Genomic DNA, 27,997 nt, shown 5'->3' with positions numbered 1-27,997 from the left:
CGTGAGCCCCCGCGGCTTCCGCCAACGCCCCGCGGCTTCCGCCGCCCCCCCTAACTGTTGATGATGACATGTATAGTATTCTCAACTGGATTGGTCTAAGAAGTATTTCATGATGGGCAAAGTCTTTTTACAAGCAAAATGAGAAATAGCGATTGACTGTTTTAAAAAAATAATTAGAATAATAATGATGATGATTGGGGAAAACATAGGAAAGATATTGAATGTTGAAGCAGGGAGATTAATGTCTCTGTATTGACTGACATGCATGGCATTCCCTTTTGAAAAAGCAATGTAATACACTGTAAAGTTATATGTAATCCAATGTAATATAAAGAAGATTATGATGATAATAATAAATAAATAAATAAATAAATAACTGTTAGACCTGGTGGATCAATCATGGGAAGAAGTTTCCAGAACATGACAATTAGACTCTACAAAGCCAACACTGTACAAATGAACCATCTAGCTCATTTTTGTTTAAAGTGCACTACCCCAGTGAATGTTTGGGAACATGTATATGTGCCTCCTCTCCCAGAAAATAAAAATATCTAAGAAAATGGTCAGCTGGTCAGAAAAGCTACAGGCCCAATGCAAGATTCTGATCCCAGCAAAGTGACTGGGGGAGCTCATCGAACATGTAGGCTGGCTTCTGCCTTCAACATTTGCCCTGGTTTCTTGGTTATTTGTGAGGTCTCTAATCAAGAGATCCACCCACCCACCCCCCACTCCCACTAAGTCCATGTGTTTCAACATTCTCCTCTTCCTTGGCTTCGTAAAACAAATATTGATAGTCCCAACTTCCTCCCTTAAATATAAAGGAGATGAATTAATTTAGGCCAAACAGGAGAATTTGCTCCAAGAATTTTTGGCACCAACTAAAACCAAATCCAGGTACAAGTTGGCCAACCCACTTCTTAAGCCGAAGTTGAATTTTCAGCAAGTTAAGAGAAAAACAAACCTGAGTCCCTCGTCAAGAAATTCCAGTTGATTTTTTAAAAGAAAAAAAAAAGGTGGGAGTGGAAATTTATGAATTTCATCCTATGATTCCTGCAAAACCAGGAACTGCCAACCAAAATGTTCTCACCACTATTGTTTCTGGACATGTACTGCTGTAGTTCTTTCTTTGTTTTGTTTTATTTCATTTTCTTTTATACATTCAATCACATTATTTAGCTTACAAAGTGAACATTTCAGTATGTGAACATTTCTCCCTAGTCCAGTTGATAAAACTATAAAATATCTTCAACAGATAATTCCACATTTCTTTGTCCCACTAATGCTTTGCCTTCGTATTTTTCTTCTAAACGCTGTAATTCTTTCAATTGCTATTTTTTCCTGTTTTTAAGAGCTGTGAACATGTCTCCTGTGTTTTTCCCATACAATCAAAAAGAAGAAGTTTGACTCATCTTGAAAGCACTTCAAAATATTGCATTACTAATGCAAAATCTGACTAGCTTCAGAGAAAAATATCATATTTTTAGGGGCTGGGTTTACTTTTGAGAGGATCATAAGAATATGGACAGATATCAAAGAATTTTATGATATGGAAGATAAAATTTTATTGACTGTGTTCTTTAAATAACCTTTTGTTTTCCATTAAACACACAACATGTAAAAATGTGTATTAAAGGCTTTTTTATCATTAAAAAAATAAGTCTTGAGGACCTTAGTGGTGTCTTACTATTCCATGTAAAATATTCTCCTCAGACATTTAACATGGACTACCAGCACACTACCAAAGGCAATGGTTTTTAGGTTAAAATATTGTCAAGTAGAACAATTTGTGGGAGAAGAAGAGATCCAACCAAGACCATTAGTAGGAACTACTATTTATCTGTCATTCATGAAAGAAACTCTTAAGGCTTCCTTATTTCTTTGTCAGCACTTAATTGTTAACTCTCCTTAAATGAATTCTGAGAAGAAAGCAAATGCTTTTGTAGCAGATCAGACAAAACTTTGCTTGTTTTGATTCTTAGTAAGAATACAAATAATGAGAGAGAGTTTCTAGATACTTCTTAGGAGTTTTAAGTGGAAGACACCAGGAGAGCTCACAAAGGCATAACTGCTTGTCGCTGTCTTTCTAGTAGGAGATCAGTTTGATCATTTTGGACCTTTAAAGTGAGTCCTTTCTGTGCAGAAAGCCAGTTCAGCAAGCACTGGATTAGCCATCCTAATGAAGAAAGAGGGGGCTATGTGAGTCCGCGGAGAAGAGATTAAAATGTTTTTAGAAAAAAAAACCCAGCTAAAGTCCACAGAGTTTTCTCCTTGCTTTGAAGAGGACAAGGTGATCTGAAGTAGGTCTTCCTCATGTGCCCTAAAAAGCATCATGCTTATATCCCCCTCAGGTAAATTCTCACCTGCCTTTAGACAACCACAATGGAGATCAACATTTTATGACTAAAGTCACCATTTTGGTAAATCTTCAAAGATAAAGTCAAATTTGGCTAAGAAAAGTAAATGTTGGCACATTCCAAATGCAGGGGTTTGTTGTTGTTGTTGTTGTTGTTGTTTGTTTTTACCAGGTTTCAACAGGGTTCCACCTGCTATGATATAATTAGGAAATTATCTTGTTTTCTCTTGCTGCTGGATGAGGGACCCTATGCCCTGGTCTAGAGCCACAATTTTTTTTGCAGGAATGACTCTTCACCACTCAACAAAACACAGAGAGGCAAAGTTGTTTTGGTGAAAGAGGAAAGGAGGATTTATTACAGTATGGCCATGCCAGGAAGACATTCAAGAATATATTTGGCTGGTCAGTCAACTTACAGATGCTTTTAAAGGGGAAGGGAGCTGTTATGGGGCTAAGGGCTATCTATAAAAAGTCATAGATCAGGTTCATTGTTAACTGGGGCAGATGTGGAGGGGTGGGAGTACAAAACTGGGGCAAAAACTGGTTCACTGGGGCAAAATATCTCTCATTGTTTCAAAAGCTTCAGGCTGACTGTCTTGGAGTTCCTAAGGGAGATCTCAATGACTATCAGGCTGAGAGAAAAACAATTTTGATTTAACAATATGGACTCAGTTCAGCTAAAGCAGGTCCCTGTTACACTCTTACCAGTCCTTGGGATAGATTCCATCAATTTTTAAGTCCATTTTAGCCACTAAAAAAAAATAATTCCATCTTTAAGAATTAAAATATGTAGTCCAGACCATTCTAAGTCAAAACTTGAACTTTGCATCCAGTTAAAACTTATTTTTCTGGGGCCAGCAGTTGGCATAGTGGCTATGTCGCTGGACTCTCAGTAGTAGACCACGGTTCGAGTCCCGGGCCTGGTGGCTTAAACTCACGCTGGGTTCATGTACATGCATATCCAAGATCCCGAGAGGAGAATGGAGGAGAAGGGATTGTTACGTGGCCATCGCCCCATGAGGTGATTTTTCGCTTTCTGTCTCTCTGTCTCTCTCTTTCTGGCGAGCATACACATCCTATAGGAAAACCACTAAAGAAAAAAAAAAAAAAACACTTATTTTTCTACCCAACTCATTCTTGATTTTCTGTTTGGGAATCAGTATCTGGGGAGAGATCATTCTTGGTTCCTTTCTCTCTAATTCCTGCCCTGCCTCACTTCACCCAAGGCCTGCTTCTGGGTTCTACAACTACAGGAAAGATAAGAAAGGGAAAAACTTAAAAGGAAGTTTTGCTAAATTGGTGCTGTTTGAAATATTCTCTTAGTTCTTAAAGAATCTCTATTATACAAATACTGGCTTTATTTTGTGGGAGATAGTTTCGGATGCATAGAAGACCTTCCATGGTACCTCCTATAGTACCATCTCTGAACCTAAACAACACTTCCCAGGCTATGTTCTTGTGACCCCAGTCCTGTCAGCTCCAGCTCTGGCACCTGCCTCTGGGTACCTCTTACCCCAGTACACAGTCTTTCAAGACTGCTTGATCCAGGATCATTTCATACATTTGCCTGATGTTTTGGGAGTATATTCTTGCCTCCTCCCAGCAATGCAAGTGCAAGTGGCTCACTCACTGCTTCTGCTCTTCTTGTCCTTCCACAGTGGCTGCTCAGCTAACCTCTTGTCTTTAGAACTCTACAGGGGATGCCTGTCAACCTCTCTAGTGAGTTCTGTGCTCTTAAAGCAGCCAAAGACCAACTAACAAGTTCCCAAAGTCATTCAGCTAGGGAATGTGGCATGCTGTTCTCCCCCTGTCAAGTAGACAACCCTAACAACCATGAGAAGTTATCATGGTTTCATTGTATTATCTTCATTTGGCTAAATCAATGAGCAAAAAAGAAGCAACCACCTCTCCTTACCTTTTTTCTACTCCCTGAGGAAGAAGCCCACACCTGGGTTGATTTTTATAAATACTCTTCAAAATAATTTTCCCAATGAATTCCAATCTTCCAATTCATGAGATAGACTTGGGATAGTAGGCGCAAATGTCCCAGGGACATGTCTAGTTTCTCCTAGAAAGTTATACATGAATGTCCAGGGATTTTCCCCCCTTTGTTCTCAGCTTTAAAGTTTTGTCTGAAGTTACAGTGAGGAGAGAAAGTCTCTTTCAATATTACATTACACAGATTCTGCCTCTTTATGAATGAGATTTAGACCAAACAGGATGGAAAAGTCAAAAGATGAGATGATGTGAGGTGTCTGCTTCAATGGCAATTTCCTCATCTTTAGTGGACTTCTCTTTAATATCAATGAGTCCTGTTCTCTGACCCTCTGCTCAGAATAATGTAATTCCAGTCTTACATATTACGTGAGGTTCAGTATCCTTTCCCCAAAGGTACACCAGCCAATTTTCAAACCACTTAAGATAGGCCTTCAAGTCTTTATTTGCATAAGACACAGAAGCATTACATTATGAAAATGCTTATCTGGGAATATGCATTAGCTTATCAGACATGTAATGTGTCTTCTCACCCCAAAAACATCATATAAACAATCAGCCTAATGAATACCAAAAGATAAGGGGCAATGTGGAATTTTTATGAAAGGCATCCACTCTTATTAGCCCCATTGATTTAAAATGAGAGTAAACTATTCATCTTATCCAAGCTAAGTTTGTACCTGTCTCACCTGGCCCTTATATTGATGTGACACCAACTAATAAAATCTAAATATTAAACCTCAAAAAAAATGTAGACTGTGATTTGCTCAAGGAAAAGGCCACAAAAACATTCTAAAGTAAAATATCTATAATTTCCAGAAATCTGGTGCATGTATGCTCCATACGTTGAGCTCCCTCCCCTCCCTTCTTTCATTTCTTCCTCAGGATCTGACTGGAGGCCACATCTGGGGCTCATAAACATCTTTTGACCACAACCTTCATCTCACAGACTTGGCCAACAGCTAGGGCCATCCCAAAGGTATCTGCACCCCTCCCATATTAACATGACAAGATTAGAAGCACTAAACTCTAAACATACTCTGATGATTCTATATATTGATAAGCTTTTATTGGTAAGCTATGCTTTTATTGAAAACTTCTAACAATGTAAGTATAAACAAGTGTCCTTTCTTGGCAATAGGGGATCTGAATTGATCTTTAAGGGATTTATGAATGTTTTGCTCTTAATGTATATAACCTGACCTTGTGCTCTCTGAGGACCAACTGACTGCTATTAGTACAACTCATTCTGCTCTGCTCCACATGAGTAAATAAACTCATGTTTTCCCCTGTCGGCTCACCAGTATATTCCTTGGGATTGGTAAACATTACCAGAAAACCCTCACAGATTTGGGGCTCCCACTTCAAACCTGTTACATTAAATTGTCTATGGGTAACATAGTGAATCTGATAGGGAAAAAAAAGCATTCATATGCTTGAGTTATTTTACATATCAAAACTGCTGAAAATTGAAGGGATAGTGATATACCATAATTGTGGGGTAGGGCACCTTTTAACTTTTCTTTCAGACTTGTCAGCACTAACAAAATAAGTGCCTGTGTGGATTATCAACTGGATCCATCCCAAACACTCCCACAAGAAATGAGGGCCATGGGAAGACTGGGGTGTGCAGACCATGGGGAGACAAGCTGAGTCTCGGCCAGGCCACATCAAGGGATATCTTCCAGTCTGCACCAGCCCCCTTGGTATTTGGTGCCAGAGAGGAGAAGGACAAATAACCTAGCAGGCAAGATACACAGGCTGTAACCACCATCACCCTGTACCTCCAGAGCAGCTACCTGCCAGATGGCTGGCAACTCAGAACAGCATAGCAAGCTGTTCGCACTCCAGCAATGGCCTCTGCTTGTTCAGCCCACCTGTTTTTCTCTGTCCCTGTAAGGCCCTGAGCTCCCAAATTTGACCTTGTCTGACTTTCAGCTCACTCTCAACACCTGGGTTTCACATGTCAGTATATTTTCCACACTTGGATCTTTGCTAAAAAGGCTTTTCCAGGCCCACACTTACTGGCCGGTCCAGTCAACTCCCCCTCACCATCCTATCCTATCCTGTTGACAGCTATCAGAACAGGGATTCTTCCCACCTGGGAGTGTCACCTCTACCCCATTCACAGTCTTTGAATGCTGCTCTTTTCCCAATTCTGTCCTAAGCTAGGCAGAGCTGACATTCAAGATATTTAACAACTGGCTATCTGGTACAGGCACCAGCCACTCAGAACGGATTCTAGCAGTAAAGAGCAAGGAAAGCCCAGTGGTCATCTGCTCAATATCGCCCTGAAGAAGGGATGAAGAAACTTTGGCCTGTGTTTGGGCCCCATGGCTATTCTTCTGTTGTTAGCTCAGGTCTCCAAATATCCCATGACTCTCCATGAGTACAAGTAGCTGGACCACGCACATCATTCACAGAGGCTGAATCCCACCTCCGTGAGAAGAAAAAGCATACTGCTCGCACTTCTAGCTTTTTGGTCTTGGTTGTGTGTGTGTGTGTATGTGTGTGTATGTGTGTTGACATTAAGGTAACATCACTCACAAATGTGCATCTCCACATATAGAAATTTCCATTTTGGGATAGCCCATGACTGGATCCCACACAGCTGACCATGCAGTTGGAGTCCCAGAACCAGTGATTTGAAAAAAGACATTGGGCATGTGTGCATGTGTACCCCAAAATCCTAAAAGGAGGGAGAAATAGAGGAGCAGGGATTATGGCATGACCATCCTCCATGGGAAGTGGAAGATGGTCAATTTCTCAGTTTCTCAATTTCTCTCTCTCTGTTTCTCTCTGTAGAGTGCACATGCCATCTGGCAAAAACTACTTTTTGGAAAAGAAACATTTTAATTGAATTTGAACAAGTGTATTTTTCTAAACAACCTTTCTTTCCAAAGACAAACCCTTTTCCCATTACCATCATACCACGAAGCTGGTAAGCAATTCCAAAGGAATCTATTGGTCTGAATTGGGACTCCCTCTAAACTCAAGAGGACAGGAGAAACTACTAGCCCTCACATGTTGTCCTTTTTGCCACCCCAAGGGCACTGTGTCATCTGCGTTATTCCTCTCTAAATAAGATAGTCCAAGTGGTATCCAAGGAATCAAATAAAGATCTCCAAATATAGATTCTATTTTAGCAAGCAGAGACTGCTCATGCAAGTAGTCATGATTAAGACACCAGCCATTTCCTGGAAATACAAGCCCACCCGGAGGTGTTTGGGAGCCCAAAGTGTCATCAACACCAGCTGGCAATTAATCTCCAGGGAAAGCTCCTCGAGAGTCTCTGTTACAGGCTAAATATGCCCTCAGCGTAACTTAAATATAGACATGCTATCTATTCCTCACATTCCCCGGGGCTGCCAGCTTAAGACAAGATCAGCCCAGCAGTGCTGGACGATGCAGAATATCCACAGAGACAGGGTACTGACATATTAGGTCATCTGCCCACCTATTTCAGATGCTGCAGATTATAAATATATGAATTTCTCTTCCTTCAATACAACAATTTCCTGAATATTTTTTATGAAAGATTTGGTATATAGCAACAAAGTATGTTTAAACCATGGCACTCAAGTTCATTGTAAAACTAGTTATAAACTTACCTGCCTTTGCCATACATTTTACTGCCTTTGAAGCTTTGGACTTCAACTAGTACGAAGGTATATATTTAGTCAAAAGGAGTCAAATGACCCAAAAGCCCAAGGACTGCCAATGGAGGGAAATGGATTGTTAGGATTGCAGAGTGGCATGGCCTTATCGGAGGCCTTGTTCATTTAGTTTAGCACTTGGTGGGCATCTCTGGGACACAATGAAGCCAATGTCATCATGGGGGAAAGCTTAATTGTAGAGTACGAACCAAGGAACACTCACATGGCAGGAGCATAGGGCCTGCTTTGGCTTTTTGGAAAACACATGAGCACATAATCTGAACCTGGCAAGGAAGTGGTCGCACATGGCAAGACACAAGAGTGAAGCCAATCACTACCAGAGTCTTGAAACATGAAGAGAAACACCATTTTATGTCAGTTTTGTTTGAACCAATGGACCAAATTTTATGCAGAATTCAAGAACCTGATGCTGCTATTAACAAGCTGTTTGTGGGTTTATGCTTTAGAACATAAACGCATGGTTTTGTAGGAAATACAGTGGCTCCAAGTTTTAAATCTCACTCAAAGGCATTTGATGAAGAGTAGACAAATAAATGGAAGACTTACTACCACTGTTCTTAAGACCCTGCCTTTCTCATAAGTTACTCATGTAGACTAGATATACAATATTTTTCTCTAAACATTTATATCTTCCTCTGGCAGAAGTTTGACTTCAGATTTGAGAGATGCCATTGGTGAAGCTATGAATAACCAAGAGCACAATTTGGATCAAAGACAAGTTTGGCCAAATTGGAGTCCAGAATCAAGTATCTTCCAGGGGCAGGAACATAGAGGCAGAATAAAGAGTAGGCAGGATTGGAAACAAGGATTCAAAGGCTTAATTCTCTTAAGACAAAGCTCTAGAGTCAAGTATCAGGCCATGGTCAAAATGAAAACTGCACAAGTACAGGTAGAAATTGGTATTGTGAGAGGAATCAAGATACAGAAGACAGTTATGAATCTGTGACCTCTCAGGGGATATTGTGAATAGCCAGAAACATGCAGCAAGGGTCAAGTACATCCATCCTGGGGTTTGACTGGATAGAAAGTTGGCCACTGGCCCAGGTTTGATGGGGTAAACTCTGACACATCTCTTTGCTCAGCTTCATTATCAATCTCTATAAAAACATCAGGTGTCTGCTCATACATGACTATGTTGGTACAGCCCAGGCTTCAGCTAGCAAAGCCCCCAGCTTTACAGAGCATTAGTGCGCTCATCTCTCAGCACGGCTACACTCCCACACCCTACTCTAGTCCCAAACTTAGCCTGGCGTGATAAAGGAAGTGGTGGAGCAGTTTCGTTCAGCATCCCTTCTGACCCCACTGCTGTCTGCAAGGCCTTAGCTTTAGGTACCTTGCTATAGACTAACAGGAGAATAGTGTCCAGGCTATAGCACTAGACCTGGAACCACTCTGAATGCTATTTGGACTTCTGGGCCCCAGGACCAACTGCTGAACTGTCTCAGAATTATTCCCTGAGGACAGTTGACTACTTCTGTGTGTCCATTGTACTAAAAGAGCAGTCAGGGCTCCCACACTCTGGGATTCCTAAGCTCAGATAGTCTTGTACCCCCTTGTCCTAGGACTAGATTTCTGCTTTGGATGCTGTGTTCCAAGACCCCATCTCTTATTTACTAATCTGGTTCTCCAGAGTGCCTGCTCTGGCTTTCCAGGACTCCCAAAGAGAGAATCCTTGACTTCTAAATTGAGTTATACAACTCGGGTGTGGTGCCCTCTGCTGGAGAGTCAAGCCCCATCGCCTTCTGCCTCATGCCTCTGGAGCCAGATGAAGATCGAGTGGAAACCCATCCTCTGGATGCCTTTCCTGACTCCCCACTGCAACAAAGTGAGTGGTCTCAGTCCCAGGTTGCAGAGTCCCGTCCCTTGTTTCTAGGGTAGCACTTTCACATTCTGTTGTAATTCAGTCTCAACTTGACTGCCTTGTCTAAGAAGCTATTACCTCAAGACAGAGACCAAGTTTTGGCCATTAGTATAACCTTAGTTCTAGTATAGAGAGGGAACAATATGTATATCAACTCAAAAGATTTGGGGTGAATGAATGAAAAAATTAACTTTTATAACAATAATAGCCAGTCAGCCTGGATTTCTGGGTATCCTCCTAGTCACTAAACACTAACAACATGTAGAAAGTTTGCACTTAACCATAACTGAACACGGGTTTTGGTGTATTTTAGGATATTTATTTTAGGGCCTTATTGGAGTACACAAATAAATAACCAGGGACTTAGTTCAGGATAGCCCATTCCTTTGGGAGGAGATTCAGAAGGGCACCAGGGCTGAAGTGTGGGACCCCTTCCTCCCTCCATGCTGGACTTTCCAGAACAGTTCTGATTTAAAATATTCAGTCCTGTAGTACAACCAAATAATGCTTCAACTTTCTCGTCCAAATTGCATTTCCTGACCATCTTAAAGGTAGATTGAAGGTAACGTGTCTTGACTCAGAGGGTTGGGAAAAAAATGGTGCCTTGAAGGTAACGTGTCTTGACTCAGAGGGTTGGGGAAAAAATGGTGCCCATTGGTAGATTTCATCAAAGATGTCCTCCCACTTAGAGGGCTAATAGTTAGGCCTGCATACTCTGTGTAAAGCCCTTCACTAAATATATCACAAGGGAGCCTCCAAAACTTAGCCAAGACACCCCCCCCACCCCAATTGCCTATAGAAAGCACCCACCCTCTGGCAAGAGTTAGAGGAATATCAAGGCTCTAAGAGGCACTCATACCAGTAAAGGTGGGCAGAGAACACATGCTTGGGACAAGGCTTATACAAAGTGACAAGAAACAAAGAGACTTTGTATATTAGAAACCTGCAACCACTGACAACTCAAATGAAGCTACCTCCTTGGCTACTAAAGGCTTCTTTTTGATCAACTATTAATAGAGCCACATTCTTTCAAGAGTTAATTGCTAAATTGTCCAACAGAATATATACATGTAGTCTTCATTAGCCCCCCCGCCCCCAACACACAGAACCCTAAGAGCACTGCATAGAAAAGCCTGTACAAAGACATAAAAATGACCATTGCATGCAAGAGTAGTCCACTCATGGATTCATACGGGACTACCCTTTTGCTTAGGCCTGTCAAGAACTAACTGCTTATGCATCTCCCAATTCTTCTTGGGGATCCTGATCTCAGGTAGGGAGACCTATTTGAATCAACTTCTCTGGATCAACAACTCAGTTAGGCTCTTATTTTACATGTTTCCTCAAGTCAAGCTTTTGTCAAGAATTCTTTCTAACTCTTTAACCATAGGGGGCTTCTTCTGCCCAGTTCAGCTAGACTACCATACTTTTTACTTCCCACTTCAGACTTGTCCATGAAGATTCCTGGAAGAGTTGTTTTATTTAGAAGTTTATCAGATACTTGTGTTATTTAGGAGGAAAGAAGAGCATTTCAAGCATCACTCTAGTCTTGCCCAGATTTTGCTATTTGAAATTTTGGAAGCAAAGAAACTTTTGTTGAAGCATTATTTTTCCTTTTCCCTGTTGGAAGCTTGGCTCTTGGCACTTGTGGGGTGGATATTCAGATGCTTCCTTTGGGTCTTGAGTGATATGATATCCAAGAAAGGCCTCACTCTTCCCTGCATTCTCCAGACTTCCCAGAAGGCCAGACCTCAGCCTGACAGTTACTTCTTTCCTAAAAGAAACTGGCAGCTCAGGATGGCTGGTAGGACACTTATGGAGAGATCCTTTCTGGCCCTACAGCATTATCTCACATGACTGCCTGCCGCTTCCCCACCCCCAAAGTAACTGTCCTGATAAAACTCAGCACACAATTAGTACCACTCTCCTGAATGAGAGGACCCTACACAGGCCTCTGGAGTGCTATCCCTGGTTCTGATCTGCCTATCCCCTAAGACGCTTCACAGTCTTTCCCTCCTGGGAAATATCCAAAATGAAAACCATCTGGATCTGAGTTCCCAGATTAAGCAGAAAATGTTGTGGTATTACAGAGGACTTTTTTGGCTTGGTGTCTCTTGGTGTTCTATTGTAGGAGTCACCCACCCCATGGAGTGATATTGGGCCCCAACTGCTCTGTCTTCCCAGAAAGGCAGATATCTGAGAAAGGGAGGATGGTGTAGGCCAGCGCCATAGCCTCCTTCTAGCACCACAAACTGTCACTCTCTAAAGGTCATCCTGCACCTCAGTTTCCTCTCCACTTTAACCCTTTTTGCTCTACTCTCTTTTCTCTCCTGTCCCCTCCTCTTCAATCAAATACAGGTTCAGATAAGTTTGAGAAGGCAAATGAAGGGATGCAGGGTAAGGGAAGTAAGAGTATGAGACATTACATGCTCTAACTCTTTATTCCACTTCTAGAAACACTATCTTTGGGATTTTATAGAATGAAACTTGACAAGTTATATGCAAGTCAAAGCTGCAAGGTCTTCACCTATAGACCATGAGGCCAATGTGGCTCATCTTTCATTCAATAGAAGAGTTGCACAGAATCTGCTTTGTTCTTTTATCAGGAAAGAAGAAAAGGAGGAACAACATCTAGATCATGGGATCAGAAGCTGGGGTCTGACTGAGTGACTCTGAGTCACTGAAACTCAGCTCCTATTTCAACGTGTGCATAACAAGGACAGCAACAACCACAGAGCCCTCCAGAATTTATCCAAAACCCAGAGAGGCCACAAATGTGTTGAAAAGTGAGTTCTAGAAAATTATTCTAAATCCAAACTCATACAAATTTGAGCTGACGTGGAGCTTTCCAAGGATCTCATTGGTCTGTGCTTTGGTGATCCTGACATTTTATGGGTAAGAAAGCAGGGGCACCAAAAAACCAAGCGTCCCCTCAATGACAACAAAGCCCATCAACATCCAGGGACTTCTAGAAATCCTAGAAGTCTAGTGCCAGGCCCTGCTATTGGATGATTTTTATTATTTTTAGACCAAAGTAACTCTATTTGTCCCCATAAAACTCAGCACACAATTAGTACTACTTTCCTGAATGAGAGCACTGTGTGGGAGCAGTCTGGGAGTGTGAACAGAAAGAGAAATTGGGGCCTTCGGCCGGTCTTGAAAAAGCATAAGGAGGGTTATCTTTAAAACCAAAAGTTTATTTAAGCTGTTAACTGCCAGAAATTCAATCCACGAACTGACTCTCAGGGAAGATCATGTAGCTTGCTCAATGAACTGATACTGAGCAAATAGCATAGATGATGTTTGCCACAGAGACAGAGGGGGAGAAATCTCATAGTCCTGGACTTTGACTTTCAGTCATTTGTTCTTCGAGTGGAATTGGGTCTACCACAAATTCCATCCCTTCTCACAGGCATAGTTCATCAATTCCATGTCATGCAGGGGTAATGGTTCCCGGTCAGAACCAGGTAGCTTCCCAATCATGCCTGGATGGCAAACTGAGCACCTTCCTGTGAGGGCAAGAGGATCTCCTTTCCAGGGGCACCTGGGAAAAGCAGGAAAAGGCTGCTCAAAAGGACACTCAATTCCAAGTGGAGAAGGGCACAAGACCACAAACAAGAAAAACAAAGCCAGAAATCCAAACCTGCCTTTCATTCTTTGGTGTACTTAGGAGTTCTAGTGGGTAGCCTGTGTGCCCAGTACTAAGGCCCTGCCTGCCCAGAGCACTCACCTTTGTGAACACCCAGCCATCAAGAAACAAGAGGCAGAAAGGAGGTGGGGGTGGGGTAGTACAGTATAAGACCCTAAGAATAAACAGAACCTCTGGTAGAAAGGGTAGTATTGATAAAGGGAAGGATATTGTGTTTGAAAAGCCATTTTCCATTTTGTTGTTAAGGTCACATTAAACTGAAGTCTTGGATCATCAGTTCCACAAATCATCAATTTTGTGAAGTTTTCCAAGTTGTCTATTCAAGTAACATAGCCACCACCAACCCACTTACCTATCCCACAGCAACGATAATAAATCTAGCAGAAAATCCACAAAGAGGAATTCACAGGTGTTTGGCAGAGCTGAGATCTGTGTGCACACTCCTTTGGCCCCTATAATCTCTTTATTCTCTCATCCCTATTCTCTTCTTCTTTTTTTTTTTTTCAGAAAGAAAAAAACATATGCTATTTAAAACAGTTGGAGATTACGATGGCTTCCCCCTTCAAGGAACAAGGGATGAGCCATCTCCCTGTAGGTGGATTTTTCTGTTAAGATATCAGTTTGATGGGACTTGACTGACCCTTTTGCGGGGTGGGGGGTTCTTTGAGACAAGAGGCCACTGAACTAATTTAGATGAGTGTGGGTTAATCCTGAGAGAGCTAATTTGTTCCCCTAAATAAAACAACCAGAATTTGGAGCTGTCTGCAGATGCCATCAGCTGTAGGGGCAAAGGGGTGGAATTGGGATTAGACAAAATAGACAGGTTGTGGAAAAGCAGCAATGGGGGTTGCAGGGGAAAATACGGTGTGTGAAAAAGTCCCAATAGTGCAGAATAATTAGTACATTTTTTCCTACTGTATGTACAAAAAAATCTCTTCTATTAACCCCAAACCTTCAGTTATCCAATGAGAAGTGGTTATATTTCACTCTGGAATGACAAGGATAAAAAGAAAAAAAAAAGTGAAAAGTGAAAGAAGGAATTCAGAAGGATTGGGGAAATGGAGAATAAAAGAACTGGAGAAATTCAAGACCCATGAAAAATCCTCAAAAATAATTAAGAAGACATGAGATCTCTCAAGGACCAAGAACAGGGACTGCAGCCAAGCAATCTGGTTGCTAAAGGAGAAAGCCCCTGACCTAGGAAACCAGAGACTCAGGGCCAAGTTACAAAAGAATGGAGATCATTTTGTTCTCAACTTCTTCCCTTCTCATCTTCCCCTGGAACCTTCTTCTCTGTCAGCTTCATGTCACCTTCTCTGCTCTAATCAAGTCTTTTGTCCTCAAGGTTAGCCAAAAGCCCAACTGGTTATTCCATTTTTCTAGCATCCAGTTAGCCTCCCTTTCCTCCCTAGCACTTGCCCTTGAACCTTTTTTTCAATCTTCCCAAGTCTCTAGAACATTAAGATTCTGCAGTTGACTCTCTAGCTCACTTGGAGAGTATCCTCTTTTTCTTCCTTTTACTTTCCTTCAACTATTCTATAGCTCTTCAGGATCAGAGCACAGAGCCTCCACTTGATACAGCTTCCCTGTTCAACATAACTTGATTATTTATAATCAGCAGCACTAACCTTGTAACTTCTCACAGACTTATTAATTGGTGAAAACACAAAAGATCATTAGAGTGACTAATGGTGACTTTTAATTTGTGAGGGAACATCACTGAAATTATTATCCAATCTAGTCATTCTGTCCTCTAAATATCTGACACTCAGGCTATGTGATGACTGTACAGATTGACCAAAGCTAGAAGCCACCAGGTTCAAGGCAACTTTCATATAACATTTTTTTTTTTTGCCGGAAATAAATACTTCTTTTATTTCTAAAATCTTGATAGACTTTTTTTTTTTCATCCTAGCACAGGCATTCTTTGAATGAGCTCCCTAAGGTTATTATTTCTGAATATTTTGATCCATTTAGGCAAGGCTGACTCTACAGGATTCGGGGCAGAAAATGAATCATTACCAATGTCAGGCAAAACTGAAAGCCCAGTACTGCTCTCCACAAAAATCTGATTCCTTCTACAAAATGCCCATGTGCTTCCCCACTCCACAGCCCAGCATAGAAGTTTTATTTCCCTAGTCAAGACACAGAAGCAATGTGAGAATGCACAAAAGAAAAAAAATAGAACTTTTGATGTCAGGCAAACTGAGACTGTGCCTGACTGACCCTGTTTATCATGAGTAAGTCTATTTATTCTTTCTCAGCATAGTCTGTGCATCTATAAAATGGAAATAATTATCTAGTGAAAGTCTTACAAAAATTCAGTTGTGTGTGTCGAGTATCTAGCTGAGCGTCAAACACCAAATAAAATAGACTAAAAGAAAGAAAGAAATGCACCAGCCAGTGGTATGGTGGTTAAGGTGGCTGGGAAACATACTAGTCACGTGTGTGTGTGTGTGCACATGTGCACACGCAAGCACATATGCCCAAAATCCCAAAAGGAGGGAGAGGTGGAAGAGAAGAGACTGCAGTATGACCATCCCCCATGTGGGGTGCATTCATTTTCTCTCTCATTCCCTCTCCCTGACTCTTTCCAGGAAGCACATACACACTCTGGCAAATAAAAAGATAAAATAGACCAAACAAGAAGTAGATCCTTAGCAAAGATGATTATCCTTTCTCCCCCACTCCCTCCCTCCTTTAAGCTAACCACACTGCTTCCCTTTATCTTTACCATGAGGATTGTTTCCTAATTTGGGGTAGAGAGTGGCTGGGAATCAATGCTACTCTTTTCTTTTTGTCTTCAGAATGTCACAACCCCATCCTTGTATACCAATGTTGAAAGAGATGACTTTAGGTCTCTAAATGCCAATAGATGACCTTTTCTTCCAGCAAATGGAAAATGTGTCAATCATTCACTACAATACTGTATGTAGCACTTAGGTTCCCAATTAGTTCTCATGTCCTCAAAGCTTCCTATGTTCAGATCATCATGATGCTTTCTCTAATCTCTTCCTCCTGGAAGGAGAATGAGTTAACCAAAACACTAATTTCTTTTTGATTCATTTGCCTAGAGGCCTTCTGGATAGTCAAGAGTAAATTAAATTTTAGACCTCTATGAAGCCCTCAGAAATTTGAGAGCTCATGAAAATTAGGAAGAGTGAAATTGTTAGTGTAATCAACCCATCACACATAATGAGAAATCTTGGACCAGGTATTCCTATGCAAATATGTCACCAATTAAATACAAATGGAAAGAAAACTCTCTATGAGGAACTCATGAGGGTAAATTTCAATAAGTATTTATTGAATACTTGCTTGGTTTCTTGGGCTTTGGAGATTATGAGAAAAAAAATGAATTGAACAAAATTCCTAACCCCATGGAGCTCATAGGCTCTTAAAGGAAACAAACATGGAGGCAAATAATGATGACAGAACTAAGTGCATTCATTAAGTAGCTGGAGGAGAAAATTAGAAAAGGCTTCTCAAGAAGAGAAACTTTGGAGTTCACCCCTAAAAGAGGAAAAGGAGTTTTCTAGAGTCAGAAAATTGGGCAGGTCATTTCAGGGCAAAAGAAAGCAAGCATAAAATCCCAGCAGGGGAAACAAAAGCACATATTTAGAAAATGTAAGGACTTCTATACAGATGACAACCAGGAACCCAAGGGAGCAGCAGGAACTCAGGAGGCCAGGCAGGGGCAAAGCCTCAAGGCAAATTAGCAACAATGTCTAGGAGTAGAGACTTGATGCTATAGATGGAGAGCCACCAAGGAGAGAAGTGTTAGAGCCCCTCTTCCTATGGTAGCAGCAGTGTGAGGAGTGAACTAGAGAAGAATGGGAACTAGCTTGCAGGCTGTGAGGAAAAGGCAAGGAAGAGAGCCAATATCTGAGGTTGCCTTGCTCTGTGACACTGATGTTCAGAAAATAAGGTGTGAGGGGGGGCGTCTATTTGGCTGACCACGCTTAACCTGGAAGAGGTGTTTGAGGGGCTGGGATATTGGGTATCTGAAATGTCTTCAATCCAAAGCTTTGACTGGAAGTGTTACTAATAATTTGGTTAAACTGGTATCTGAATCATTCAGATGGTGCCTACGTTGGCGAGGTCAGCCTGACACCCATCTTCCTATGGTTCAGGCCAGTGGGGGGTAGTCAAAAGAAACACACCAAGACAGCTCTTGTCTCAGTATGTTCCAGCAGGAGAGAGAGAGGCCTGGCCTGACCCCAACCCAAGGCATAACAGTATAAGATGTAAAAGCTAGGAAGACTCTGAACATCTCTAAGATCAAAAGAGTAGGGAACTCTCTTCAACTCCCAAAGTTTCTGATCTATCTGTATTGCATGCAGAGAAGCCAGAGAGTAATTTCAAATGCACAGAACTAGATCTCATTGTGAAGTGCCACCTGCTAAGAAATGGGGTCAGAAGAAGCTGGAAAAGACGGGAATGCAAGTACTGTGCGTGGGGAAAGCCCTCCAGGAGGAGGCCAGGAAGCGACCTGGGCATAGCAGGTAGGGAGCATCCCAAATACAGGTGAAAATTCCTTTACATTCACTGATTTCACTTAAAAACAAGATACTGGCATGGTGATTAAAGCATTGCACTCCCACGCTGCAGAACACGGTTCGAGTCCCAGATCTGGTGACTTGAAAATCACACCAGGCACGTGCAAGGTGTGTGCCCAAAATCCCAGGAGGAAATGGAATTGTGTTGTGGCCATCCTCCTCCCCCCCAAGATATCCCACTTTCTCTCTATTTATGTCAGAAGCACACAATGAATGCTGTATGAAAAAAAAAAAAAAACCTTAGAAAAATAAAAGCCAGATACAAATGCTGACAGGCAAAGGAGGGTTTGAGATTGTCAATACTCAGAAGGCAGAAAAGAAACTCCCTTTCCCTGAACCCAAAGGGCTTCTCTGGACCTCCAGGCTTCGTTCTCCCTCCACTATCTTCTAAAATATTTTCTGTACTCTCAACATTACTTCCTTTCAGAAACTCTTTTCAGGGAGGCCCCAGCAATCCATCTTATAATTAGCAGTTTGCCCATCTTGTCAAAAGCTGTTCCCACCCCTCTCATGGCGAGCACTACCACAAGACTCAACTTTACAGTTTCGAAGGGGTCTTAGTTCTCTGTTCTTGCTCCTGTAACGGGGCCCTTATTGGAGTCCTCTGTAAGGATCTCCCTGTAAGTTGTCCTCAAACTCACCATCCCTGAAGATGGAAGAACCTCCTTAAAGAAATGGGTGATCCTGTGTAGGTTTGCACCTGGCTAGACATTTAAAGATAACCTCAGCTATACCACTTGTAGTCTACTAGAAACAGATTTCCTAACACTCTACTGCTCCAGATGTCTCAATCTATTTCATTGTGCAACTACCATGCATAAGGACTTAGTACACAGGACATGCCACAGACAAGTTTCCCCTTACCCTGATTGTTCTCAACAGCAGTGACTATTGTTTTGGAGATGTATAAACTTATGCCTTATTCACATAGCCATAAAGCAGTCTTGAGCATAGATTTAAAAATAAATAAATAAATAAATAAATAAATAAATAAATAATAAACAAAAAAACAACAAGGAGAGAGGAGGAAGGATATAGGGTTAGAAAGGGAAAAAGGCTCTTGCATTCGGTTCCCCATTTCTGAATCATATGAATTCTTCCTTCACCAGCTCACATTATTTCTGTGTTTTGTATATTATCCCCTCTCCTCCAACCCATGTGTACATTGTTATTTCATTTTCACTGTAATTGGAAGCTACAGTTCAGGCAAGTCTCTTTAAAGACACAAGAAAGCAAATACAAAAATCCTCATTTATTTGGTAGTCTGCCATGACTGATGCAAGAGATTTTAAATCTATGCCCATGTACATGAGGTCAGAGTGTTTTTGTAAGGCTTTGGGTTTCAGTGAAAGGAGAGCAAAGAAATACATCCTTAAGCCTTTTCCTCAACTTATGAGAAATCTGACTTGTACATGAAAAGTTATCATTTCAAGTGGGGATATGTCTGTACACATATGCATACACTGGAATATACAAACAGAAACACATAATCAAGTGTAAAAGCCATCTATCTGGGAGATGCCTATTTGTGACAGCAAGCTTCCTGAGCTAGGAAAACTGGGAGAATGCAAGGCTGCATGGTTGAGCTGATTCTTAAGTATGATGGATTGGATTTACCAGGGGGAGAAAAAATAAGGAAGCTCCCATCAGAGGAGAAAGGATTTCTGTAGAGTCAACAGAGCTAGTCTCAGGGATTTGAATGGGTGGACTCATCTGGATGCAAACTTAATACAAGCTAGCAGTATGAAACCAGGGTGAACAGATAAGATGGACCACCAATGGGAAGATATTAACCTCATTTGTGTGTCCAGCTTTGATTCTGGAAGGTTGTCTGGCATGCCTTACAATACCCTTCAGTCAGAAATTCCAAACTTTTAGAACCACCATAGACCATTATCCAAAGTGAATGCAGGCAAAAAGCAAAAAGGCAGTCATTTTTACAAACTGAGACAAGGAAGAACTAGTTATTTTTCTCTTGGCTAATTGCTCTCCTTACTCTACATTAACTTATATAATTTAGGCTTTGCATATGCACCCATTAAGTACTTCAAGAGGCAAATGGAAAGTAGGACATTGAGACACCTGAGAATCTTGGAACAAGAAAACATCTGGGCTCCCAATGTCATAAAAAATGATGACTGGTATTACTAAGAGGTGATAGCTAAAATACCGCACAAACATCATGTTAATAGTGAAGTGTGGGCAGGTATGCATGTGCAGTCACAAGATTCAAAAACAAGAAACCAACATGCCATTCTCCCAATGGAAATGAAATCTATTTAGTGAATGTAAATGCTCCTGGATTTATGGAGGTTTAGTTCATGTTTCCTAATTTTATTAGACTCATGCCTATAGTTATCTTCATTTCTCAGAGGATCTACACCAAATAGGGTGCAGCCATTAAAAATCATGTAGAAAACAACATTTATTAAGGTCGATGCATCACTAAGTGTAAATGTGGTCAAAACATGGTTTATGCAGAGTAAGGAGACATTTCTGTAAAAATAGTATCTTATAAATAGTATATACATTTACATATTTTTTTAACTTACTGGGAGAGAAATTAAATGTAAAAAAATAAAATCTGGAGATGGAAGTGCCCACAGGTGATAATTTGTGATTTTTCTCTTTTTTAATACTACTCACACACCAACCCAAATGTCCACGAAAAGAATAGATTGAAAAAGAGTGGCACATATACTCTACAGAGTACTACTCAGCCATTAAATAAATAAATAAATAAATAAATAAATAAATAAATAAATAAGACCCTGGCTTTTGATACAAAGTGGATGGATATGGAAGATTTACTGCCGAGTGTAGCAAGCTAGGCTATGAAGGAGAGACATTGTATGTCTCTACTCAATATATGCCAACTGTCCACACTCTAGGGCTAAAACTGAAAGGGTAGAGGATATAGAAACATAGAAAATGGTTATAGATACCAGATACAGTGTGGGAAGAGGATGGGAGAAGGAGGAGAGTCTGAGGAAAGACATTAAGGAGAAAAATACAGAGGCAAGACATTTATGGGACATAGAAATGGATTATTATCTACTGATGATAACATGTATAGTATCCCCAGTTGGACAGGTGAGAAATGTATTCATACTGGAACATTCTCTTTACAAGCTAAATGATGTATGTGATTAAATGTATAAAAGAAATTAAAATAAAATAGAAAAAATACTACTCACATTTAATATTGAGCATATATTTTAAAACAAGGAATTGTGGGTTTTTTTGGAGGGTCAAGGTTTTTATTTATTTTTTAAATTTATTTATTTTTACATTTTTCCACATTTACTTTACATATCAAAAAAAGTTTTTGTTCATACTCCATAGTTCTTGACAGTTAAAAAACAACTTTCAAAATTTCAAAATACTGAATTTTAAAGATAATGTTCAAAATATTTCTTATAATTTTGTTTGTGACTATAGCAGCAGAAACAGTACGGTTTTAAATATTTTTGAGAAAATATTTACATGCCAGCTATTCAAATTGTAATTGTGTTATTTTTTTAAACTACATAGGAATTTGGGGTGAGATGAGACCCAAGAATGTAGTTCTCATTACAAGAGACTCCTAATTCCTTTGTCCTGCTTCTAAGAAATTTGACAACAGGAAGAATCAGAAGAGGTCCATGGTTCATTTAGACCTATTACCAGCCTTTCACTGCTCCCAATGTGGGCGTTTTCTAGGGTGTCTCTCAGAGAGATGAAGAATCCACGCATTTCTGCAAGTGGTGAAACTTATCTACTTAATGTTCAAGGGAATGCAATGAATGTCCATGAAGTGAAATTAGATACTTTTCAAAGACGACAAATGAGAATTCAAAATATTTCATCTAAGCTTTTCATATGCTTGCATGTGCCTCCAAACACTGAGTCCCTATGTAAGTTTATGACTGCCAAAGTATGTGGGTTTCATTTAAATGATCAATCACTTGTTTCCTCCCCATTCCACATCAGCAGTAGTTGCAATGAATGCATTTCACTGCCCTACTGTGCAATGCAGAAGAGAAGAGCTTCTGGGTGGAAGGCTTTTCTGTTTCCATCCAGAGTCATTACCTGCCTGGCCCCTCAGTAGGAGCCACACACTGATGAGATCCTGCTTGCAGCCAGAATGCCAAGAACACACTATTCTTCCTCTTAATGGCTTCTTTATGCTGCTGTCCAAAGTAAATTTGCTTGTGTAATACAAGTTATCAAAACATGTTTCTGCTTCTCCCTTAATGCTTGTCCTGAAAACCCAATGGTAATTCTCATTATGGGGCTATGTTTTGCATCTGGAATTCTTAGAGTGAAAACTAGAGCTGTCATCCATGTTTTCTAACTACATGTTTTTCTTTTCTTGGAAAGAAATGCCATCTAAGTTCACCAAAGAGCAGCAACAGGACAGATTCCACACCAAGCAGAGGGGACAAGTTCCCACTGTACCTGTACTTTCATAGGGTTTCCCTTAGTCCTCAGACTCTCAGTGGTTTCTACTTCCCCCTTCTCTGAGTTGTTTTGTGTGTGTGTGTGTGTGTGTTTATTTTTTGAAGCAAAATAGCTTCTAAGATAGTCTCTGTTCTGTAAATCAAATAGGGTGAAGGACAAAGCTAAGAGTCTCAATAAATGGGTTTCTTCCGGTCCTCTCCACTCACTTAGATGGGGCTGTTCTGTACTCCTTCCTTGTCATCTGAACTGATATTTTTCAAACTTTTATGTGCATATGAATCACCTGACGATCTCAGTATCTATGTCTGGGCTGGGGCCTAGGATTTGGGATTTTAAAGAGCTCCTAGGTGATGCTCATGAGATGGCTGGTCCACAATCTACACTTTGTGCAGTAAGGACCTTGACATTTCCAGATTTGGTATCTTTCTGTATTCCATGGATTGGCATAATTCATTAAAACCAATTTTGCCTGATGATGACCCAAAGTAAGAAAAATTTAATCTGGTGGTGAAGAACTCACCCCTGACCAGAGACTATTATGAAAGATGTTCAGTACCTTTGTGAACTGTACACTTGGCAAAATGTGGGAGAAGCAGGGAGGAGAGCCTAAGATAGGAAGTGACACACAGTGGGATGACACATTCAGTTTCTCTCTAGAAAAATCAGCATGAAAACCACCCCAGAAACAGAACAAAACTGAAAGAGAACTATAGATTTTCCTAATTACTTTCTTTAGAAATTCAAACTATTAGGAAACAGAGGAATGTCAGGAAGAGAAAAGAGATCACACTGCTACCAGCTCTAGGTAAATTATGCATGCTGAAGGTGTTAGGGAACAGTAACTAGGCTCTTCCTACATTCAATCTATAAATGCAATTGTACAAACAGATGAACTGCAGGGCAGATTGGTTAAGTAGATTATGGTGATGAGACTCATTTCTAGTTTCCAGTGTTTTATGAATACAAGACACACATGAATTAGGTGTACCTGCAGAGATACATTTACTTCCTTCCCAAAGGAAGCATTTGCACCTGCTCTTTTCCTGAGTCAATCAAAGATCCCCACACCTTTCTTATTACCATTTATATAACTGGACAAGAGTATATAGGTGTGTTCAGATATGCTCATACCATAGCATTGCAGGGCTGGAAGAGATTTCAGATTCTTTCTCCCATTGATTTAGAGATCCATATAAACTTGTCCAACTTTTGAGTGCCCATTGAGGGAATATCCTACCATGCCAGGAAGGGGGAATCTTTTATGGAAGAATCACAGAGGCTCCATACACTCTGGATGTTTGGACTCCATTTGGCTCAAATTCAGAACTAATTTTTAATTCCTCTGCCTTCCAGATTGCAAGCTTCAGAGAAAGAGCAAAATATCAAAAGGAACAATTTTACCCAAAAAGTATACTTCCTCTGAAGTGATGCTCATAGAAAATAGCAGATTCCCTGAAAAAGCCACCCTGAGAATACACCTCTGTTTCACAGTCTCAGGAACACACTGGTGGCCAAACCAAGGATCAAACCATAAGTCTCCATGGCAGAGAAAGAGCCTGAGTGAAGGAGTATGTTTCATTTGAAGGACATTCTTATTGTCCCAGACTACTATAGCCAAAGCAAAACCTTAGATCTGGCTAGCCAGACAAGAATTCAAGAATTGGGGTAGAGGGAGGTATCACTATATATTCAAGGTCTGTAACTGCCTACAATTGTGTGGGTGACCTTTTAAAACAGATATTCTATATCGAAAAAGGAAGTGAAGAGGAATAAAACAAATAAAGAAACTCATACTCAGAATCCCTAAGTGCTAGAGAAAGAAAAAATGTGTGGGCTACCCTTATCACCACTCTGAATAATTTCAGAAAGTGAATTGCCCTGTCAAGAGGTGGGAAAGTATAGTTCTAGTCCTGACTTGAACTATAAGAAAGCTCAAGAAAGACCTGCTAGAAAAATTCGAGCTCTATTTTTTTTAACAGCCAGATCATTTAAAATGGCACCATCTTGGGATGCTAAATTCCAAGACCTGGCCAACCTCTCTCATTAGCTTTCCCATTCCCACTCGTATTACTTTCCTCCCCTTACACCAGCTCTTGGGCCTCACTGATCCTGTACTCCCCTCTCCTCCCAACCAATCTCCTCTTTGTGGCTTCCCTTCCCATTCTGTGAGACCTCAAAGTGAGATTTACAGTGAATTCCCTTTCCCACTGCTCCCTATGTCCCCAGTGCCCTAGCCCCTTCCCTCTCCCAGTCCCAATTGCCTATTACCAACCTTGGATCAGTAGTCAAACATTCTCCCCCTCCCAGGCTCCTACCTCTGTGCTGTTGAGCACTGCTTAAGAAAGTCACCACACAGGGTCTCTAGCCTTTACTAGGATCTCAGCGTCCCATAGCAACCCCCTCCTATATCCCACCATAGCTCTTCCAAACCTTCAACAGTTTTCCCAAATCCTCATCCCATCCCCAACATTCTGCCTTCAGGAAGCTGGCCTTGCCTCCTATTTCACTAAGGAAAATAAAGACCTCAACAGGGCCAGGAAATCTTCAAGGCCCACAGATTTATCTAAGTCCATCTTCTCTCTCCATCTCCTTTACAGAACATTGTCTATTCTCATGTTCAAGGCAACACCACGACCAAGGCATTGTCTCTCCTTTTCCTCTTTTCCTGGCCCAGGGCCCTAACTCACCCTTTAGCCCCCAAGTGCTTCCTCTCTCTCAGCCTATCTCATCAGGCTCCCTTTGTGAAGCTTATAAATATGTCCCAATATTTGCCATAGTTAAGGAAAAAATAAAAGTCTCTGTGAATCTTCCATTTTCTCCAGTGACTGTACCATCCTCCTGCCAAACTTGTCAAAGAAATCCACTATACCTGCTTGCTTTAGTGCCTTCTATAGCTCAGATAAAAATGTTCCAGCAAAGTTTACAGGTTGCCTCCCAAAAAACAAACTCAGAGACAAAGGACACCTTTCAGATCTTACAAGAATATTGGGCTACTCCTTTCTCAAAAGTCCCTGTCTTAGCCCTCACTTCTAGCATCTCTGACTCCATTCTTCCAATTCTCTCCCCCCGGCCCCTGCTTTATTAACGTCCTCTAAGTCTCTTTTGCTGGTTTCTCCTCCTGCCTTGACATGTTCCAAAGTTCTAGACTTTGCAGTCTACTTGCACAGGTAGAGGGCTCTTCCTACTTTCACAGCCTTGTCTCATGGTTAGACAAAGGGACCCAGAGTAACCAAGTCCTTCTCTAATCATCTCCTGGGTTTCTAGCAAATCCACAGGTACCTCATTTCCTGACTGAGTCTGCTTTTCCCACATCACCCAAGTCACAAAGAGAAACTCACCGAGTCTGGATGCCTTCACTTAGGAAAGTGTTTCAAGAAGGTAGACATGCTGACAATGTGAGAGAGGCCCAATGACCTCACAAAACTGAGAAAAATGGAATTATTGAAAGCTCCAACAGAGAACACAGCTTTAGAAATAAAAATAATAATTATTAAAAAAAAGAAACAAGAATTGTCCTTCCAAGGATGAAAACTGTTATTTATTAAGTGCCTGTAGGCACCAACAAGTACTATGCATTTGACATGTATTAGTTCCATTTACACTCATAATAATTGTGTGAGGTAGGGATTATCATTACTGTTTTATAAAAGAGTATAGTAATACACGCCAAACAAGGTTAACTAATTTGCCCAAGATCACAAAGCTAGTAAGTGGCAAAGTCAAGAATCAAACCCAAACCATCTCTCCCCAAAGACAATATCCCTGAGGCATGAGAGAAATAAAACCAGAATCTTGGAGAAAGGAAAATGTCAACATAGAGAGAAGGAAAATTGAGAAGTCTGACAAGCTTCTGAATTTAAAAATGAAGGAAAAAGAGAGGAATATCATGAAATACAATAAAAACAACAGCTTGAGGACTATTTTCCTATACCCAAGCTCTCTTTTTTAGGAAACATAAAATTCTTTTTTAGGAAACATAAAATTCAATAGTCATCTGGTCCAATAGTATTTCCTTCTAAATGATTTTTTAATTATATGTTAAATTTCATTGGGGGCCTTTATCATTTTATTAAATTTTGAGTGAAAAGGGAAGAGGAGGGATGATGAAGTTTTTGTGTCTTCAGTGACCTTTGACTACCCTTCCTCCTTCCCCTTCCTCTCTCCCTTACTAACTTTGGTGATGAGAGAATTTTAATTTTGTACATTGCAAAACTCTTCTATCCGGGGACATGGGCATTCGACCTTCACATCAGCAACTTCATAGGAGCTTAGACACCTTGCTCTGAGGTTTAATTTTGGCCACTGCCTTTTACCCACACCACTGACTTTTTAAATTAAAAATCCTAACCCTAACTTAAAAATCCTAAACATTTCTATAATTTGCTTGCATTTTTGTGGGAGGAGAATGGAGTAAGAGCGCCATAAAATTATTTCCTTGGCTTTTTCTTTAAGTGTACTATTATTTGTTATCAATAAAAAAGAGTAATTTTTTTCCTTTTGCTTTGCTTTGAAAATAAGGTTGTGAAAACTAGCAAGTATTACCATCGAATGGCTCAGAAATTATTGGTTGGGTATATGGAAAGTGTGAGTGTGTGTATGTGTGTGTGTTTATTGATGATGGTCTGAAGGGAATGTCATTGTCATCCTAAGAGAATGAAAATTACCACTGAAAAATCACTTCTTTTGCAAGGTTAACCAACCCAGGAAAATTTAAAACTGCGAAGCCAAGAACTATCGTTTAATATTGTCATGAGGAAGGGAAAATAATTCTCACCAATAATATCAAGATCACAATGTTAGCCCAATTGCTCAAAGTTTACTTCCAAACTTAGCTTCTGTTCATTAATACTTCTGCAATGCAAAAGTTTAAAAAACACCCAGTGAATGCACACTCTTTTTATATTCTGCTGTTTTTCTTCGTCTGATACTTTCAACTAGATCACAAGATTTCTGATATACAGGGCAAGAACTATGATTCTTGTCTCCTCCACTGCTAAGCAACTCATCAGTTGCCTAAATAAAAAAAATAAATTTGTGCCAGCACTTCAGAGTAGCTTTTTCCCTCAAGCTTATATTAAAAAAACAAACATGTTACCTCTTTGCCTAGAAAACATTTGGCCCTAGGAGTCATCATGAAATTCATACTGAAGGATAGAACCAATGCCATACAAATCACAGGTAACAGGAAAAATAAATGATGAGAATTGGAAAAATTAGATCTTAAGCTTGCATTCAAGATGTCATCAGACACAGAGCGAGTGTAATTTGCAAAGTGCTCTTTAAGAGGAACTGCCCAAAAAGCGGTTTAACTGAATGGAACCTTGGCAAAGACAGGTGCTGCAGCAAACCCTCAGGTTCTGGGGGAGGGCCTTTAGGGGCTTCAGAATGACTGCTTTCATATTCCTAATGAATACTTGACTCTTCTTCTGTACTCACTACACATGTTCTCATTTATCTCCC

At 40.6% G+C, this 27,997-nt stretch overlaps 1 long non-coding RNA gene across 2 annotated transcripts in view; it reads right to left on the bottom strand.

The window, feature by feature from the left end:
* LOC102483302 (uncharacterized) overlaps positions 1-27,788 on the bottom strand; it is a 60,258-nt gene extending 32,470 nt beyond the window's left edge. For both annotated transcript variants that reach the window (XR_335903.1, XR_335902.1), the window contains exon 1: positions 27,633-27,788. This is a non-coding gene — a long non-coding RNA (uncharacterized LOC102483302). The remainder of the gene's footprint in view (positions 1-27,632) is intronic.
* Positions 27,789-27,997: the final 209 nt, after the last annotated feature.

Source organism: Tupaia chinensis, unplaced genomic scaffold, assembly GCF_000334495.1.
Source record: "Tupaia chinensis unplaced genomic scaffold, TupChi_1.0 Scaffold000568_1, whole genome shotgun sequence".
In the NCBI taxonomy this organism is placed as follows: domain Eukaryota; kingdom Metazoa; phylum Chordata; class Mammalia; order Scandentia; family Tupaiidae; genus Tupaia; species Tupaia belangeri.
Note: the sequence above shows the minus strand (reverse complement) of the source record. Positions and strands in the feature narration are given on the sequence as shown.